The sequence below is a fragment of the Pleurodeles waltl genome, chromosome 1_2 (genome assembly GCF_031143425.1).
Source record: "Pleurodeles waltl isolate 20211129_DDA chromosome 1_2, aPleWal1.hap1.20221129, whole genome shotgun sequence".
Lineage (NCBI taxonomy): Eukaryota > Metazoa > Chordata > Amphibia > Caudata > Salamandridae > Pleurodeles > Pleurodeles waltl.
Window position 1 is genome coordinate 1,193,468,634 of NC_090437.1, and position 21,325 is coordinate 1,193,489,958.

The 21,325-nt window shown below is 46.6% G+C and overlaps 1 protein-coding gene across 2 annotated transcripts in view; it reads right to left on the reverse strand.

The window, feature by feature from the left end:
- Positions 1-21,325, reverse strand: part of HTT (huntingtin) — a 1,416,422-nt gene that overhangs the window by 664,602 nt on the left and 730,495 nt on the right. The gene's annotated exons all lie outside the window — the stretch shown is intronic.

The window sequence follows — 21,325 nt, forward strand, 5'->3', positions numbered from 1 at the left end:
AAAGGGGAGGAACAAAAAAAAAAAATCGAACACAGTGGAACCAGGTGCTTCAGTTTTCTTAGTTAAAAATGTGTTAAAGTTAGCCTACACTTGAATTCTGGTAACATAAAAAATCGTGCTCCTGGTTTGCAGGGAAGAGGAGGGGTTGGCGAGTTGGATCATCCTGGCACAGAAATAGGTCTGAAAGTACTCTGGCAATTGAGGTGTCTACACACAGGCACAAGACCTTGCAGAATCTGACTAGGTTAGAGGCCAATGGGGTATATAAAGGAAAACTCAGTAGCAACACAGGCTTTGTAGCCCCCCAAGAGTGGCTCAGGAACACATTGTGCAGCACTTATACCAAATAAACTAAAAAAAGGGTCTCTGTTTACCACACCAGGTGGGGGCTAGTGGTTGGAGAGAAAGTTTAAACTGTCAGAGTTCCACAACGATCCATAACGATCTTTCAGGTGGATACCCTACCTGCAGATTCCTCATCTGTTGAATAATCCCAGGCACTAGAATGAATCCGGAAACTTTAAGGCTCTAAGACGCTGGTAGGCGGTGCTGGCTTTCTAGCAACACTGGTAGTGACGTCAGATGACATCACTAAATCTACAGAGTGCACACCCCAGTGTAACATCATTTTCCAACCATTTTTAAAAGCAAGCATGTGAAGCAACATCGATTAGAAGTATTGCAGGGCCAACTCTAATTTGTTTTAGTAATCGTGCCCCAACACAACATTCATCAAACAGGGATGTGGGAGAAATCAGTGAGGAATATGTAGGTACATTATCCACCAAAAAGATCGTTATCAAAGGTAAGTAACCTTCTCTTCTGAGAAATTACTTCCACCTGCAGATTCCTCATGATCTGCTAAATAGATTAAAAATCATTAGCTTCCCCAGAGGAGGGTTGATGGATGTATTAGATGAGGAAAACTTGCACCACAGATCTCTCAAAGTGTCAATTTCTGTGCACCTCTGAATCTAGACAGTAATGCTTAGAAAATATGTGCAAGGTCGCTTACCTCGCTGTGATGCAGATCATCACAATAAGTACACCTCTTGCAAGGGCAGAAGGCGATGAGATGGCTTTAGTGCATAGTATGTTGTGATACAAAGGATGATCGAGTGGGATAACGTCCTCTCCTGAACCAATTTTCCCTTTCTGCTGCCAAATTGATCATCTACTCTGTCCTTGGTAAAGTCAAGGTAAATCTAACAGACTGATGAGGATCCAGACAATAGTGTTACTCCTTCTTCATAGGATACAGCAGGAGTAAAAGTTTGGATGGGTGATCGACTGATCCAAATAAGAGGGAGTTACCACTTTAGGAAGGAATGCATCCCTTTTTTTTTTTTTTTTTTTTTTAACACCAGCTTCTCAGAGAAAAAGGATGTGATCAGCAGACAAGCAATCAGAGCATGCAACTCACTGTCCAATCTGGCCAAAGTAATATGCACTAAACTCTGTCTTCATGATCAACAACAGCAACTGACAACTGTGAATGGGCTCCTATAAGGGCCCCATCAAATAAAGTAAAACAAGGTTCCAGTCCCGCTGGGGCATTACAAAAGGGGGCTTGAAGGTACAGATTAGTCAACTTTTTACGGATCCTCATATAAATAGGTAGTTTGAAAGAGAACAGTTGGTCAGGTAGACACAGTTATGCTGACAATGCATCCAAGAAACTCTTCACAGTGCTACCAGAGAACCCTCCCCTAAACCATTTGTTACTACTGAGGCCACGCTGAAGGGTGACTGAAGGGGTGAAGGTTTACCTTGTACCTCCACCAGACCACCTCAGCAGCCACATCCTGGGTGCACCTTCACGTCATTTGAAACATAAGGGGGAACCAAGAGCTCCATGTCCCAAAGGTGCGGGTGTATCCTGCTAGAAGACAGGTGGCATTCGGGGATTTCAGTGCTAACTGCCAGTGGAAAATATTTTCTTACTCCAGTCCTCCATATGCTTTGATTCTCTGTATGTAGGGCTTGAGGAAAGGTTCCTGATACTTATACTGAGGAGCAAGAAGTCTGGATGTCCAATCTCCCCGGAAACTGCGAGCTGACAGGAAGCAGGGGTCCCCTGAGGCTAACAGCATCTCTATACTATTCTATTTACTGCTGGGACTGAGGCAGGCTTCTTCCGTGCCACCACAGGTTCCAGCAGGGCATCATTAAAAGGGGATACAAGGTTCCGAAGTTGGTGCTAAGGGCAAAAGACACTCTGTTAGTAGGCTGGTTTTGACATCTACAGTAAGCAGTGGTAAATCTTACTCTTTTACAGTCTTCTTCACCATGGAGTAAGAAAGATGTGCCTTCCAGGGTTGGAGAACCTGAAGGACAATTCATTTCCAGGTCTGAAAATGTTTCCAAAAAATGCCAGAGGATATGATTGCCCAACTGAGTCAGTGTTCCACGTCCTCCTCCAAACCACAGAGATTCAGAGGATCAGAATCCAGCCAAAGAGCTCATGAATCCCTTGGCCATAGGCCATTTGTTCTTAACGCTGCTTCTCTTCCTCCAAGAGTTTCTGAGCTTCAGTCCTGGACTTAGGCTTAGGTTGAGGCTTGGGTGCAGGGAGAGGCGGTGCCGGAGGCATTGAGTCCGGCACTGGTGGTGGAGGTGGTGGCGACAGTGGTCTCAGAAGTGAAGTCGGACATTCTGTTGGTGGAAGACAAGGAACAGAATACCTTTGTGCCAGTGTAAAACAAGGGCTGGAGTAGCTTCAGGTACTAAAGATGTGATGCCAGAGGCATGAACAACGGTATGCTGAATGTCTTCATGGGCCTGAAAGTACACCAGAAGGGGCTGTTGCCAGAGCAAAAATACTAAAAATAGCATTAAAGAGTGCTGCCGGGTCTGTAATCGGAGCTGTGGAGTTCAGATTAACTTGAATTAGAACTGGCAGGGTCTGGGGGAGAGCCAGGGAGTCGGTCTTGGGACAGGGGGGTTTTAGAAGGTTCCAGGATTGGATCTGGTTGTGGGTCAGAGATGAACTACTCAGTAGAGCCAGATTTGCCAGCTCGACCACCACCAACTCTGGCTCAGGTGAGGATGAGAACTTTGGCTCAGATCCTGTGCGAGACAGAGGGCACCAAGGAGACTCATCTTTGCTGTGCTTATGTCTTCTATGCTTCTTCTGCTTACTGGATGAATGAAGAGGAGATCTCAAACTGGCACTTGAGTGATGTTTATCTCTCCTCTCGTCACGGGCCCGACTCAAGAACAGTATAGCCCCCTGTTCTTTAATTGCCTTGGGGTGCATGGTATGTCATAACTCATACGTCCTAGACTCATGGTCCAACTCCAGGCACCCAAGACAGATAGAATGAGGGTCTGCAGTTAATATGCGTCTCTCACAATCCCTAAAACGTTTAAAACATGAGTGCTTTGAGGGAGATTGTTTAGTGCTGCACAAAAACATTCTGTGTGGAAACGCTCAGACAACTCCTAGAGCGAGCTCCAGATTTGCGTTGAAGGCACAGAAAAAATGTTACTGACGTCACTGCCTGGAGTGGGTGCTATATGGATTTGGTGACATCTTAATGTCATTTTCAGCACAGATACAGCGCAAGCGCTCTTAATAGCTTCTTAGAGCTTTTATATTTTCTAATAGAGTCTGAAGCCTTGGATTAATTCAATAGATCAGGAATCAACAGGTAAAAGTATCTACCAGAAAGCCCTAACAAAAAGTTGGCACAGGTGCTCATCAGGTACAGACACCTCGATAGGTGGTACCTATCGAGGTGTCAGGAGGAAAACAGGAGGAAAATTTGTACAAGCCCTTTCAGAAACCTATTTACAAAAGCCCTGATGGGCAAAGGTAAGGATGAAAAGAAGGATATCAGAAAGAGACAGAAAGATGGTCAATAGACTTTTCTGTACAATATTTTACACATTTTTGCCAACGGAATGCATATATCGTTTTGGTGGAGGGCTGCATGGCTGTCAAGATATCTTTAAAGAATTTGGGAGAAAGGTAAAATCCTATCCACTGTTGCAGCTCAGTCTCCATGCAAGGAGACGGAGAGCTGACAGGTTCAGGTGGAGAACACCCCCCCGCTGCTGCAATAGAAAATCTTCCCGAAGGGGCAGCCTGATCAGAGGATCAATACTCATTTTCAGACGCTCACAGTACCAGACTCTCAATGCACAGTCCGGAGCAACAAGGATAACTTGGGTCCTGTGTAGGAAAGTGCCACTGTTGGCATGGTTACCCCCCAACTTTTTGCCTAGTGTTGATGCCAACTTTGAGTGAAAGTGTGTTGGGATCCTGCTAACCAGGCCCTAACACCAGTATTCTTTCCCAAAAACTGTACCTTTGTTTCCACAACTGCCACAACCCTGGCACACAGTTAAGTCTCTTGTAAAAGGTACTTAACTGTGTGCCAGCTTCTACCTTTGTCAATGGGACAAAGGTAGAAGCCCTGAGGGATACAGGTGCCAGTGTCATCGTGGTGACAGAGAAACTGTTTTCCCCAGGACAGTATTTGGCTGGACAAACATATTCAGTTACCAATGCTGACAATGTGACTAAAGTCCATCCCATGGCTCTAGTGACTTTAAAATGGGGAGGGCTTACTGGCCTGAAACAGTAGTGGTCTCCTCTGCAATTCCAGTGAAATGGTTGCTAGTGAATGATCTGGAGTCCTCAGCTTGGGCTGAGGTAGAGTTTAAAACCCTTGTAGCCATGCTGGGAATCCCTGAACTGGTGTGGGAGAAAACCAGAGCACAGAGGAGAGCACAGGGTGAAAAATAAGTGTTGGAGCCTGGAATAATGGCCCACCCTTCCAAGAGAAAAGGCAAGAGGACTGGGGGACCAGCCTCTGAACAGCAAAAGATGCAGGACCTCTCTTCCCAGGACGATGTCTTATCCCCTGAGGGAACTGATTACATGGAGCTGAAACCTTATCAGGTGGAGCTCTTGGGCCCAGAGGGACCTCAAAGGTACAGCTGTGCCACGGACAAAAGACTTGCCCCACTCTTGAAGGCCTAAGGCTGGCTGCTGCACAGGAGAAGGGAGATGTCAGTGGCTCCCACAGGGTCTATCGGGAGGATTAACTCCTTTACACTGAGGCTAGAGACCCCAAACCTGTTGCCACTAGGAGAGTGGTAGTGACTCAGGAGTTTATCCTCACTTTGGCCCGATCCCCCCCACCCCCCTCTCCCAACCCCACCAGCTGGGCATCTGGGACAAACCAAAACGTGGACCAGACTTGTCAACCACTTTTATTGGCCCAATATGTCCCAGAAAGTGGAGGAGTTTTGTAGCTCCTGTGTCACTTGTCAAGTCAGTCGCAAGACAGGTGGCCATTTGAAGGCCCCCTCATTCCACTTCCTATGGTGGGGGTTCCCTTTGAAAGGGTTAGTGTGGACATTGTGGGTCCACTTGAACCACCCATAACCTCAGGGAACCAGTACACACTGGTAGTAGTGGATCATGCTACCAGATACCCTGAGGCAATTCCCCTTAGGTCAACTACTGCCCCTGCAGTAGCCAAGGCCCTCATTGGTATTTTTACCAGAGTGGGTTTCCCTAAGGAAGTGGTTTCTGACAGAGGTACAAACTTCAAGTCAGCTTACCTGAAACACATTTGAATGAGTGTGTGGTGACTAAAAAATTCATCACACCATACCATCCACAAACCAATGGACTTGTTGAGAGGTTTAACAAGACATTGAAGGGCATGATCATGGGGCTCCCTGAAAAACTCAAAAGCAGATGGAATGTCCTCCTGTTATGCCTGCTTTTTGCATACAGAGAGGTGCCACAGAAGAGAGTAGGGTTTTCCCCCTCTGAGCTTCTGTCTGGCCATCCTGTCAGGGGACCATTGGCGCTTGTTAAAGAAGGCTGGGAGAGACCGCTCAATGAGCCCAAACAAGATATAGTGGACTATGTGATTGGCCTCCACTCTAGGATGGCTGACTACATGGAAAAAGCAACAAAAACCTTGAGGCCAGCCAACAACTCCAGAGGTTGTGGAATGACCATAAGGCTACAATGGTTGAATTCCAGCCAGGACAGAAAGTCTGTGGCTCTCAGGGCACTTCAGGACAGATGGAGTAGCCAATCATACAAAAGAAGAGTCAGGTCACTTACTTAGTAGACCTGGGCACTAGCAGGACACCCAAGAGGGTGATCTACGTTAACCGCCTGAAACTCTATATAATGACAGGGCGGACATAACCATGCTGATGGTTACTGATGAGTATCGGAAAGCAGAGAGTGAACCTCCCACTGACCTCCTCTCAACTGACCCTAAGGATGGGTCAGTAGATGGAGTTGTCTATTCAGACACCCTCTCTGCCCAACAGCAAGCTGCCTGCAGGCAAGTCCTACAGCAGTATGCTGAGCTCTTCTCTTTGACACCTGGTCAGACACACCTGTGTACCCATGATGTGGACACAGGAGACAGTTTACCCGTCATACACAAAATATATAGACAGTCTGACCAAGTCAAAGTGAGCATCAAAGTAGAAGTCCACAAAAGATGCTGACGTTCGGGGTAATAGAGCACTCTGACAGTCCCTGGGCTAGGCCAGTGGTCTAGATCCCCAAATCTCACACCAAAGATGGCAAGAGAGAAATGAGGTTCTGTGTGGACTGCAGAGGGCTCAACTCTGTCACCAAGGCAATGCACACCCTACACCCAGAGCAGATTAACTAATTGACAAGTTGGGTGCAGCCATATTTCTAAGTACCTTTGACTGAACTGCAGGGTACTGGCAAATCAGGATAGCACCTGGTGCAACAAAAAAGACAGCATTCTCTACACCTGATGGGCATCAGTTTACTGTTATGCCCTCTGGCTTAAAGAATGCCCCTGCCACCTTCTAAAGGCTGGTGAATCAAGTCTTTACTGGCTTGGAGTCCTTTAGTGCAGCACATCTATATGATACTGCTATCTTTAGCTCCAGCTGGCAGGATCACCTAGTTCACCCGGGGAAGGTTTTGCAGGCCTTGCAATCAGCAGGCCTCTCTATTAAAGCATATAAGTAACAAATAGGGCAGGGCACAGTGGTATACTTGGGCCACCTTGTTACACCATCTTACAACCCAAGATCCAGACAATTCTGGACTGGAAAGCTCCAAAAACCCATACCCTTGGCTTGAATGGGTATTACAGGAGGTTTATGAAGGGATAAGGGTCCATTGTGACTCCCCTCACTGAACTGACCTCAAAGAAGATGCCAAAGAAGGTAAACTGGACCTTTCACTGTCAAAAGGCCTTTGACACCCTGAAAGAAGCAATATGCTCAGCACCAGTTCGTAAAGCTCCAGATTATTCTAGGCAGTTCATTGTGCAGACAGATGCCTCTGAACATGGGATAGGAGCAGTCCTATCCCATACCAGTGACGATGGCCTTGACCAGCCTGTTGCTTTCATTAGCAGGAGATTACTCCCCAGAGAGCAGTGTTGGAGTGCCATTGAGAGGGAGGCCTTTGCTGTGGCTTGGTCCCTGAAGAAGCTGAGACCATACTTGTTTGGTACTCACTTCGTGGTTCAAACTGACCACAGACCTCTCAGATGGTTAATGCAAATGAAAGGTGAGAACCCTAAACATTTGAGGTGGTCCATATACCTACAGGGAATGGACTTTGTAGTGGAACACAGACCTAGGACTGCCCATGCCAATGCAGATGGCCTTTCCAGGTTCTTCCACTTAGATAATGAAGACTCTCTTGGGAAAGGTTAGTCTCATCCTCTTTCATTTGGGGGAAGGGGGGCATTGTGTAGGAAAGTGCCACCGTTGGCATTGTGTCCCCTGCCCACTTTTTTCCCTGCTAACCAGGCCCCAGCACCAGTGTTCTTTCCCAAAAAATATACCTTTGTTTCCACAATTGGCACAACCCTGGCACACAGTCAAGGCCCTTATAAAAGGGCCCTGTGGTCAGGGAAGGTCTCTAAGGGCTGCAGCATGTATTATGCTACCCTAGGAGACCCCTCACGAAGCACATGTACACTGCCTTGCAGCTTGTGTGTGCTGGTGGGGAAAAAAAGACAGCCGAATTGGCACTCCTCCCAGGGTGCCATGCCCACAAACCACTGCCTGTGGCATAGGTAAGTCACCCCTCTAGCAGGCCTTACAGCCCTAAGGCAGGGTGCACCATACCACAGGTGAGGGCATAGCTGCATGAGCAATATGCCCCTACAGTGCCTAAGTCCATTCTTAGACATTGTAAGTGCAGTGTGGCCATTTTGAGCACATTGTCTGGGAGTTTGTCATTACGAACTCCACAGCTCCATAATGGCTTCACTGAATACTGGGAAGTTTGGTATCAAACTTCTCAGCACGATAAACCCACACTGAGGGTGAGCATCAAACGCGCAAGCCTCGGATTACAGTGGCCCAGGGCACCCCAGCTAGTGGAGATACCCGCCCCCCGGTCAAAGCCCAACTTTTGGCTGCAAGTCTGGCGGGAAAATTTCCATGAATGGCTAAACCAGCGCACAATAGATTTCAAGTTCACTATGAATAGTAATGATAAGAAAATCATTTTTGTAGACTTGTGGATCCTCGCGATGAATGGTCATTTAGAAGTAAATCTATATAAAAAACCAACAGACCGCAATACTTTGCTAAACTTTTCGAGCAGCCACCCTATAACATTAAGAGAGAATTTACCTTACGGTCAGTTTCTCCATATTAGAAGAAACTGTAGCAATAAAGATGATTATTTTGATAATGGTACTGAGCTGGCTAATAAGCTGATTAATAGAGGGTACCCGAAGAAATTAGTCAAAGCTGCTTCTAAAAGAGCATGGTACACACCTCGAGAAGAATTACCGACTCCTAAACAAGACCAAAGGATACTCCATTAACTTGTGTCACTACTTATAGTCCCAAAGCTAACAAAATAAGGTCAATTAATGAAAGAAATTGTAGAATAGTGAAAGATTTAGTATTAAAAAACCTCTGTTCTCTTTCAAAAAAGCCCAACGTTTTCGGGATCATTAGGTTAAAGCAGCTTTCCCAATTGAACAAAAGAAAGATTTAAGAATGATGTTACAATTGCCCACAGTGCAGGGACATTATAGATGCAATAATTGTGTAGCATGTCAGTTCACGAAAGATTCTAAGGAAATTTTGTTAAATGGAATGTCACATCAGCAAAAGGACTTTTCGAACTGCAACACAAGGAATGTGGTTTAGTGTATTAAGTGCCCCCGTAACCAGGTGTACATTGGACAAACATCACAACCAGTAAAGACACAAATTCAGCAGCACAGATCAAGGATTAAGTGTTCCACACGAGGAGCGCCACTGGTAGATCATTTTGGGGAATTAAACTATAAACCAGATGACATCCGATGGTCAGTATGGGCAGTGATTGACACCCGAAAGGAGATGGCCGACCAATAATAGACAAACTAATAAGAATGGAGGCAAGACTTGTAGAGAAATATAAAACAGCCAGACAAGGTCTAAACGACCTGGATGAACTTTGGTCCCTTATCTAGAGACTGTCTCGCTATTCCTGTTTTCTTTCTTCCATTTTCATCTTTGACCACTATTGTAAAATTTGTGCAAGAAACATATTGAACAGTTTTCTGGAAATGACTTTTTCAATATATGCAAGCCCTGTACAACAAGTATTCAATTTGACTGATGAATAACAGATTTGTTTCTAAAGCATCAACATATATCTAGATATGGTTGGTTGGACAATAGGCAAACCTGGTTATCCCAGACAGTACTCCTTAGTTTCCTCCAAATAACTATGTCTCATATACACACTTTTTTTTTTTTTAGGCACGTCTCTTCGATATAGAGATTGGTACTGTTACAATAGTCATAATTGCTGGCTTAGGGCAGGTTAGGCTAAAGCATTATAATAACAATGAGAGGACACATATAGAAAATGAGAGATGTATGAGAAGTTCATCTCTAGTCTGTGAAGGTTATAGATGGTTTCTGCTTCATGGCGCTTTGAGCACAAGAGTTCACCTGCTCGGGCTGCAGAGATTCAGTAGACACGCATGTAAATGTATTAAAATCAGTTGAGTAAGGGACGCATGTGGAAAACAGTCGGGTTAATAAGGCATTTAGAGTTGCCAGTTAGAGACAAGGGCCTTTTCCGTAGGGATCAATCCAGTTTTGATCCACTAGCACTTTTATCGGTTGCACTTGCCGAGCCGATTATAACTACAAGATGGGGGGGTCTCTTGTTTAATGTTTCTGTCTGAATGCAGCAAGGTAAGATGGGTGCCACGCTGATACGCGCACTCATATAAATGTGGCAAGTGCCTTGGCCGCGTTCCATTGCTGTCAAGGAAACGCTACGGCTGCGTACACGCGCGAGAATTCGAACTTGAGCTGGTGGGAATGGGTACGCCCGTATGTTGCATAGAGAACGTGAGGTAATTGAGAGTGCCAGACTTAGTGACTCCTGAAGAGTAAGTGACTTGCAAATTCTTCGGCTTCTTTTCATTTCTAACTCACGAGCTGTGGCTACCGTTTAGTGACTCTATGTCCATCATTTTTTTTTAGAAGGTCACAACGATGGGTATGGATGCAGTATAAACATTGAGCAAAGAGCAATATAAGGTAACAGTAATGAACGGTATACAATGAAGGGTAGACTATGAGATTACTCACCTAATATATCCAAGTAAGTGATACAATGCACGGATAAATGACACTGCCTTGCTTTTTTAGCACCATTGCATGAGTAGTATCTTGACACTGACTTGACACTGTTTTTTGTGGACAATGCACATTGGGGTGCTACACCACATACCTCGTTTAAAATTCAATATTATCTCATTTTTTAAACCAGCACTCATTAGGTGGAGGTAACACAAGTAGTTTTTAGCAGCTTATGATAATCAATATTTCTCCTTATCTATTTCTATCAGGCATTGTTGTCTCCATTGGTCCTGATGAGGCCCAAAACATGAAAGGGCCGAAACGCGTCGACATGTTTTGGTAGATTGCGAGGTCGATGAAAGATTCATTGAACCTTTAAGGGATGTACAACGCATCTAATGATGACTTGAAAAGAAATAGTTTGTAAAGTATCAGATGCGCACTGCGAGATGCCGCGTTTTGCCAGGAACAATTAACAAACTACTGGGAGTTGACTCCGATTGGCTCCAGGCCACGGGACATCTGGGCACCTCTTCGATCCTATCTTGAATCTGCGTCTGTCTGAAGAACCTATTGTGGATGGGTATGTTGATGTAATGAGTACTGTTCCCTCAACAATGGGTTAAGGTTGTATAGAACGGTTGCTGAGAGTGATGCTTGTTCCTCCCGGCCCTCTCTCTCCCTTTATTTTTGAGGTTTCGGTTTCCTTTTTTCTGCCACGTATGTTTGGTCCTGCCCTTGGACTCGATGACCTGTTAGGTCCTTCCGGCAGTGGCATACTGCTATAGGGACATTCGGCAACGTTTTTGGGCTCCCTCTGCTTGATCTACAAGAGTTAATGAGACGTGGGACATGACAAACGCTTGGAGAGACGAAGATAGAGTAAAAGTAACTGACTGATTTATTATTGAAAGGGCCAAGGTGGCATTTTATATTTTTGTTGTATGTTGTTTACATAAAATTATAAATAAATATAAAAAAAAAAAAAAGTATCAGATGCGCAATGTCTAATGAACAACCATCGCAGATATGTGGATTATGGTCTTGGGGGATAACATAACCACAGTGTATACTAATGCAGGAGAACAATGTTGTACATTACATGTTTGTGACATAATTTGGTGACTTTTTTTGATTCTTGAACATATACGTTTGTATTTGTGTGTCATGTGCTTTATGTAAAAGATGCGTTTGTATTGATTTCTTGTCCTATTCTGACAATGAATGAATAAATGATGAAATTAAATTTCACTACCATGGAAATATTAATAACCCCCTTCTTTTGATGGTATTTAATTTGTAGATGTTTCCTACTAAATGACCATGCTCAATTACTGCTGTCTTCTTACCCAGGTCTAGTAGGGTCAAAAGGGTAAACCTCTACTTTTGTATAGGGGAATATTAGGGAAAGCAGGGAGGAGTGACCACCCCAGCCAGGACCACCCCTAATGTGTCCAGAGTTGAGGTTACCCCCTCCCTGCAGAATCCTCCATCTTGGTTTGAAGGACAGGGACAAATAGGATTATGTTTGTGCCTCCTCCCCTAAAACGTCCCTAAATCTAGGATTTAAGGGCCTACTTAACCAAGCTCACCAGATTCCTGGCGACCTAACAAGAAGAAGAAGGAATGCTAAGCTGAAACCCCAGCAGAGAAGAAGGAAAAAGACAACTGATTTGGCCCCAGCCCTACCAGCCTGTCTTCTGCTTCAAAGAACCTGCAAAATAACAGCGATGCATTCAGCAGGACCAGCGACATTCTGCCAAGCTCCAAAGGACTGCGCTGCACCCAAAACGACCAAGAATTCCCTTGGACTTAACCACTCTGCACCAGATGCCCACAACCCGTGTCCAGGAGGCCCAACCAGCTAGAGAGGATCCCCAGGCGATTCTGAGCAAGTGCTCACCCTGGGTTGACCTTTCCACCCCTCCACAACGACGCCTGCAGAGGGAATCCCGCGACCCCCCTGACCGCAAAAGCTCCGGACGAAGATATCCGACGCCAAAGGACCCACTGCACCTGCAGCCCCCGGCCTTGGAAAAACCAACACCCGGTGCAGCCACGTTCAGCAGGCGGCTTTCCTCCCTGTCCAACCTGTGGTGTGCCCAAGACACCCCCCTGGACTTCGCCTGCTGCCTCTGACTGACCAGCATTGGAAACCCGACATCCTGTTTCCATCCTGCACCCGGCCGCTCCTGTGCCGCTGAGGGTGCTCCTCTAACCCCCCCACCCCCCTGAGCTGTCCCTCGAGGGTCGCGGGATAGCATGAGGGTCAGTGACCAGCCAGGTCACCAACAAGCATTGATAAGTGCAAATGGAAGCAGAAGAGTTTGTAAAGTTGAGGGGACCAGCAAGATCCAGGAGGGGGAGTCAGAGCTGGCCCTCAGCACACAAGAAGGCCAACAGAAGTTGATGGAGCCCTAAGTGACCGATAGGCGACGAACACAGAGAGTCACAAGGAGGCCCAACCTGCCCAGCAAAACAGAAGTCCCACGTCGCAAGAGGTGCAGGACAGGAGCTGATCTTCAGTTTCCAGAGTGCTGGAGGCTGGGGTTTTTTGGAGGCTGAAGATCTCATGAAGGAAGAGTCACCAAGCCTTGGCAAATGCAAACATTGCAGTGTACAGGGGTGCCAGTCCAGGGGCAGGAGCAAGGGCCTACAGTCTCCCAACTTGGATAGAAGACATGCAGGACCTAGAGGAGGCCACAGACTCACCACCTGTGAAGCAGATCGTCGGAAGTCCAGAGACAGCAGACCCCACCAACTGGTCGACATCGTCCTGAAGTACCTGAGGATGCAGGGGAGTGACTACTTCACTCTAAGAGAGATTACTTCTAGCTTCCTGATGTAAACTGAGTCCTTATGACCCTGGAGAATACACAGCCTTGGATGTTGCAGAATTCTTGTAAAATCCGGTGAAATAATGCTGCAGTGGGAGCCTTCCCACCAGAAGCAGACTTGTTCGGTTCCAGGTGAAGACCAGCAGCAGTTCCAGAGGCCAGGCGCAGAAGATGTCTTGCAGAGAGTTCCTTGTAGAGTCTTGCTTGACAAATCTGAGGACCTATCCGCAAGTGAGCCCTTAAATAACCCTACAAGGGGGTTGGTCACTGTAGGAAGCTGGCTCTCTATATAATATATCAAAAGGTACGCAGAGTCCAGGGGTTCCCCAGAGGCTTAACAGAGTCTAAAATAGATAATACTAATCCTCTCTTTTGTAGTAGTGTGGTCGAGCAGTTAGGCTTATCAGAGGGTAGTCAAAGCATTTGTTCTACACACAGACAATATAAGAAGCATACACTCAATGACTTAACTCCAGACCAATTGTTTTTCTTTAGCAAAAATATATTTTGTTAATTCATTTCTACAACCACAAGACTCAAGTTGCAGGTAAGTAGATACATTAATTAGTATTTCACATATGTATCAATACCACTTTGATTAGAATTGGTAAGTTGTACAGTTTTCGAATAAATGACAATAATCTGTTTTAACAGTTGACACTGCAATTTCCAGAAAAGTTCCTTGGGGGGGGGGAGAAAAGTTAGTATGTTTTGCAGGTAAGTACAACACTTACAGTTCCAGTCTCCGGGGGTTAGGAAGTCCACAGGTTGGAGTTCAAGTTAAACCCAAACACCCACCACCAGCAACACGGGGCCAGCCGGGTGCAATGGTCAAAGCTGAGGCAAATTCAACATGGGCTCCTATGGAGACTGGCGGTACTCGGTTTCAGATCTGCTTGCAGGTAAGTACCCGCGTCTTCAGAGGGCAGACCTGGGAGGGGTTTAGAGGAGCACTGGGGGGGGGGGCATAAGTAGGCACCAAACTCACACCTTCAGGGGCACAGGGGCGGCCGGATGCAGGGTGCAAACAGAGCATCGGCCTACCATGACTTTCCTTTGAGGGGATCACTTAGATGCTGCAGGCTGGGTCCAGGTGGTCGGTTCGGAAAGCCACAGCCTGGACAAGTAGGAGGGTCGCCTGCTGAATGTTGCTGCACTGGATTTCAGATTCTTCAAGGCCTGGGGGCTGAGGGTGCAGTGTACCTTTGGGCGTCGGATATCTTCATCTGGAGCTTTCGCGGTGAGGGGGGTCCTCTGGATTTACACTGTAGGTGTCATCGTGGGGGACAGAAGAGGTCAACCCAGGGTGGGCACTTGCTCGGAATCTCCTGGGGATCCTCTCTAGTTGGTTGGGCCACCTGGATACCGGCCATGGGCACTGGGTGCAGAGTGATCAGGACTCACGGATCCGGGGAGTCTTTGGAGTCCTTAGATGTTGTTTCTTCTTGGACAGGGCCGCTGGCAACAGGACTTCTTGGTCCTCTGTGATGCAGGAAGTCCTCTGGAGGCTTGGCAGAGGCAAGGAATCTGATGACTTGGGTTCAGGGGAGCCCCTAAATCCTGGATTCAGGGGTGTTTTCAGGGATCAGTGGGCAGTAGCCAATGGCTACTGATCCCGAGGGTTGCTACACCCTCCTTGTGCCCACTGCCTTTGAGGAGGGGGACACATTCCTAACCTTACTGGTACCTGTCCTTCAAACTAAGGTGGAGGATTCTGCAGGGAGGTGATCACTTGAGCACTGGACACCTTACGGGTAGTCCCAGCTGAAGTGGTCACTTCTCCTGGTTTTTCCTAAGTTTTCCATGAAACTTGCCGACAAAAGTGGGGCTATGTGCTTTTTAGAGTAATTCCAACATTGGCATCAGTGTGGGTTTATTGTGCTGAGAAGTTTGATACCAAACTTCCCAGTGTTCAGTGAGGCCATTATGAAGCTGTGGAGTTCGTAATGACAAACTCCCAGACCATATACTTAATATGGCCAAACTGCACTTACAATGTCTAACTATGGACTTAGACACTGGATGGGCATATTGGTCAGGCAGCTATGCTCTCAACTGTGGTGTAGAGCACCCTGCCTTAAGGCTGTAAGGCCTGCTAGAGGGGTGACTTACCTATGCAAGGGGCAGTGTTTTGTGGACATGGCACCCTGAGAGGGATGTAATGTCGACTTTGCCTTTTTCTCCCCACCAACACATTCAATCAGCAATGGCAGTGTGCATGTGTTTGGTGAGGGGTCCCTTAGATTGGTACAACACATGCTGCAGCACTTAGGGCAAACACAAAGTAGCATGAGGCACAACAGAATCCCACTATATAAATTTGTGCCCAATCAAGCTGGGGGGTGAGGGAGGTTATTAACTTCATGTGGAGGTGCCGCTCGACACGACACTTGAGAGGGGGGGAAGATGTAATTTCACCCTGTACTTGATTATGTAATTGTACATTGACTGCGTGGTGGCTTATCTCCTAAAAAAAAAAAAAAGTTTATTACAAAAAAAAGTTTGTCACAGACTGAACATGCACATTGACAACCGGAAAAATAAAGTTTAGCAGTGGCATGGACTTGTCAACATTTCCATGTGTTCCTGGAAAGAAAATCTTTCAAGCTTGTGAAAGATCATCAAGCACTGGTGACTATCTTTGTCAGTCCAAAAGCCAAGATGCCCCAACGGATTAAACACGGGGGTCTACGAATGCAAGAGAACAACTACACAATTGTGCATCATCCAGGGAAGGACCAAACCCTACTGACTACTTCTCAAGAGCACCTACACAATGTCAAGGTCATCCCATCTAAAACTGCTGAAGCCTACATAATTTGATTGCAAAATCAACCACACCAACTGCCATTTTGTTGGAACAAATAGTCATTGCCACGAATCAAGTTAGTGACATGCTAAATTTAAAAGACATTATTACCCATCAGTCACGGAAACAACATATTCCACCTCTTACCAATGACAGATTATGAGAAGTACATAAATGTCAAAGATGAACTGTCTGTAACACAAGAAAGAATTATCTAGAGGGGTTCAAGAATTGTCATACCAGAGAGTCTGCAACAGCAAGTTGACCATGAAGGACCTTGTGGAATCATTGCCACTAAACAAGCTCTCTGAGATGGGGTCAGGTTTCCTCATCTCATCTCGATCTATGTAACTGTCTGTCCTCAAAAACTACAACACCCTTTGGACAAAGCATGCCTTGGAAAGTACTTCTATTGACTTTCAGTCCACGTGTGTGAGAAATTGCCACTATTGGCATTGTTACCCCCTAACTTTTTGCCTTTTGATGATGTTAGTTATGATTGAAAGTGTGCTGGGACCCTGCTAACCAGGCCCCAGCACCAGTGTGCAGTGCTTCTTCCAGGTCTCAGGTTCTTTGTTATCGGGCAGTCGCAGTCAAGGGAAGGACTCTAAGGGCTGCAGCATGTCTTATGCCACCCTGGGGACCCCTCACTCAGCACATACACACTGCCTCACAGCTTGTGTGTGCTGGTGGGGAGAAAAAGACGAAGTCGACATGGTACTCCCCTCAGGGTGCCATGCCCACAACCCACTGCCTGTGGCATAGGTAAGCCACCCCTCTAGCAGGCCTTACAGCACTAAGGAAGGGTGCACTATACCACAGGTGAGGGCATAGTTGCATGAGCACTATGCCCCTACAGTGTTTAAGCCAAACCTTAGACATTGTAAGTGCAGGATAGCCATAAAAAGTATATGGTCTGGGAGTTTGTCAAAAACGAACTCCACAGTTCCATAATGGCTACACTGAATACTGGGAAGTTTGGTATCAAACTTCTCAGCATAATAAATTAACACTGATGCCAGTGTGGGATTAATTGAGAAATGCACACAGAGGGCATCTTAGAGATGCCCCCTGCATACCAGCCCAACTACTAGAGCTAGGCTGACCAGTTTCTGCCAGCCTGCCACATCCAAACGGGTTTCTGGACACATGGGGTGAGTGCCTTTGTGCACTCTGTGACCAGGAACAAAGCCTGTCCTGGGTGGAGGTGCTTCACTCCTCCCCCTGCAGGAACTGTAACACTTGGCGGTGAGCCTCAAAGGCTCAAGCCTGGTGTTCCAGTGCCCCAGAGCACTCCAGCTAGTGGAGATGCACACCCCCTGGACATAGCCCCCACTTTTGGTGGCAAGTCCGGAGGAGATAATGAGAAAAACAAGGAGGAGTCACCCTCCAGCCAGGACAGCCCCTAAGGTGTCCTGAGCTGAGGTGAGCCCTTCCTTAGAAAATCCTAACTCTTGCTTTGGAGGATTTTCCCCAATAGGATTAGGGATGTGCCCCATTCCCCAAAGGGAGGAGGCACAAGGAGGGTGCAGCCACCCTTCGGGACAGTAGCCATTGGCTACTGTCCTCCAGCCCTTTACTTGAATTCTGAAACTTGTGGTTCTAAAATAAATTAAGAAAAGGATATTTTTCTATATAAAAACCTACTGGCCTGGAGTTAAGTCTTTGAGTGTGTGTTCCCATATATTGCCTGTGTGTGCACAACAAATCCTTAACACTACCCTCTGATCAGCCTACTGCTCGACCACACTAACACAAATAGAGCATTAGTATTATCTATTATTGCCACTATCAACCTCTAAGGGGAACCCTTGGACTCTGTGCACACACAGAGCCAACTTCATAATGGTGGCGAAGGGTCTGGAGTGCTCTGTCTCATTCTGGAATAAGCTGCCTCTATCCATGATGGGGAGGGCAGCTGTGGTCAAGATGGTGTTCTTGCCGCGGTGTCTTTATCTTGTCCAGAATTATTTGTTTCCGTTGGCAGCTCGGCTTTTCAATCGCCTAGACAGCTTATTGATTTCCTTAGTTTGGGCTGGCCGTCGTAGCAGGGTGGAATTGTCCAAGTTTCAAAGGGACATGGAAGATGGTGGCTTGGCACTCCCTAATATTAGACTCTACTATTATGCAGCTCATTTACAACATGCTGGTAAGTGGATGACACAGACGGACAATTGGGAGAAGTGACTATTCACTGGCATGTTGGGAGGTGAGGCACTGGTGCACGCATTAATGACAGGCAGTCGGTCGGAGACTCCTGTCCCTTATTTGGTTAAGACTACAGCAGGGGTCTGGGAGCAGGCGGTTAAGAAAACATTTCGACGTGCCCCCTTTGTTAGGGAACTAAAGATTTGGAGTCTAGCCCCTTTTCGAGATATGAATACTTTTATGTCAATGGAAGCTTGGAGAATGGGTGGCTGCTTGGTGGCAGGTGACTTATACCCTAATGGGGAGTTTATCTCCTTTCAGGAGGCGCGAGATACGTTCGGATTGAACGTTATACAGTTCTTGCAGTATGCCAAGATCAAGAGTGTGGCTCGAGAGGTCTGGTCTAGATTCCCAGTAAACCCCCCCCCGACCCCCCCCCAGCATCAAGGGTATTGAACGGGTTAATAAATTGGGGAGAGGATCCCCATTTGGTAACCCTGTTTTATACAGTGCTGCGTGGGGATCGTGCGGGGTGGAGTGTGCAGTGTAGGGCTTGGGATCAAGAACTGGAAGAGCTGCTAGAAGATGCAGACTGGAATATGGCACTGTCTCTGGTACGCACGGTCTCTTGTAACCACAGATTAAGTTGTTGCACTTTAATTTTGTTCATCGAGTATATATTACGCCTGCTCGACTCAGTAAGATGGACCAGACAAGGGAGACTAGGTGTCCTCGATGTGGGGAGGCAGGTGCATCCTTTCTCCACTTAGCCTGGTCCTGCAGGGAGGTGTAGCAATTTTGGTGGGTGGTGGCTCGGAAAATAGATGGGGTCACCAGTCTGGGGTTCGAAGCGCTGCCATTGACTTGCCTCCTGTGTATATTACGGAGACCACGGGGTATGCGCATCCCATACAGATTTGCACAGCATACACTGGTGCTGGCTAAGCGCAGGGTGGCTATAGGCTGGATGAGTACACGAAGCCCATCTTTTTCTAGCTGGATTCGTGATGTTTTGGAATGGGGTGTTGCCGAAGAGCAAAACATGAAACTGACACGTAGGGAGGAAAGGGCTCTGACTGACGTAACGGCCTGGAGTACATTATTACAACGCTTCACAGGGGTTCAGGAGTCCAGCTCTGATTGGAGCACTGATGATGATTGTTGACTGTGGAATGTTATGATATGCATACAGGTGACAACCAACTGTGGTAATATGGTAACGCTGATCAATAGGGTATATGAATGACTTGGTTACATATGACCTCCGTGGGAAGGGGAGGTAGGGGTAGCTATTGTTGATCTGACTGGATATGTTCCAGGTTTCTGTCTGTATGTGTCATCCCCCACCGCTCAGGAGAGCAATGGACATTGTGGTATCTCACACTGAATTGAACTGCTTGTTTCTTTGGTCTTTGTCTTTAAGTTGTTTAATTATAAACTCAATAAAAAAGAGTTATAAAAAAAAGTGTAGGTGAATGGGGGTACGCGTGGTGCGTGTGGGTGTCTGTGTGCTTGTATGTGGGGTGGTGGGAGTGAGGGGAGGGGGCGCTGGGGCTGAAGGGGGGGCAGGGGAGGGAAGGGGCCGTCTACGGGTGACAGGGAAGAAATTCCCTGTCACCGGTAGCCTGTCCGCCATGGTTTGCGTGGCGGTGCTACCGCCGTGGAAATCATGAAGGAAAGCCGGCTCCTTATACCGCCGTCGGTCTTTTGAGGACTGCTGGGTATCATAATGTGGAGGTCTACACTGCCACCCTGTTGGTGATGGGACCGCCATATTTATCCTGGCGGTCAAAAGACCACCAGGGTCATAATGACTCCCATAGTATGGTGCACCCTGCCTTAGGGCTGGACGGCCTGATAGAGGGGTGACTTACCCATAACATATGCAGTGTAGGGTGGACAAGGCACACAGGGAGTGAGCCATGTCGAATTTGTCTTTTTAGGTTTGCCCCAGTACACTCAGCCTGCAAATGGCAGTTCTGGGTGCATCTGGGTGTATGGCCCTAGAGGGTGGCACAATCAGTGCTGCTGCCCTCAGGGGCATACCCGTAATAGCCCATGCCCTGGGTAGAGGTGTACCCATTTAGTTGGGGCTTACAGTGATATTTAAGAGTGTATCCAATTGTGCCAAGCATCACAACAGATTTAGTGAAAGAGTTATATATATATATATATATATATACACACACACACACACACACATATATATATTTATTTAAAAAGTCTGTGACAAATTAAATAATATACTGACACCCCCATGTAGTTAATATTACAAGTTCCTTATAAGGGATATTAGACCTTATCTAACAAGTTAGAAAAATAACTTTCTGTAGAGGGAGCAACTCAGTACCCCCCAAATGAAGGTATAGTGTGTGTGTATATATGTGTGTGTGTGTGTGTATATATATATATATGGAAAATGTCACTTACCCAGTGTACATCTGTTCGTGGCATTAGTCGCTGCAGATTCACATGCTGTGCACATCCCGCCATCTGGTGTTGGGCTCGGAGTGTTACAAGTTGTTTTTCTTCGAAGAAGTCTTTTTTCGAGTCACGAGACCGAGGGACTCCTCCCATTTCAACTCCATTGCGCATGGGCGTCGACTCCATCTGATTGTTTTCCCCGCAGAGGGTGAGGTAGGAGTTGTGTATGCTAGTAATAGTGCCCATGCAATGGAGTGAATACGTATGTACATAATGAAGTTTAAAGTAATATATTTACAAATTTACAAATGTTCAAGATCAACTTCTAAACGGCTACAGGCTCCCGGGGAGGCGGGTGGGCGCATGTGAATCTGCAGCGACTAATGCCACGAACAGATGTACACTGGGTAAGTGACATTTTCCGTTCGATGGCATGTGTAGCTGCAGATACACATGCTGTGCATAGACTAGTAAGCAGTTATCTCCCCAAAAGCGGTGGTTCAGCCTGTAGGAGTTGAAG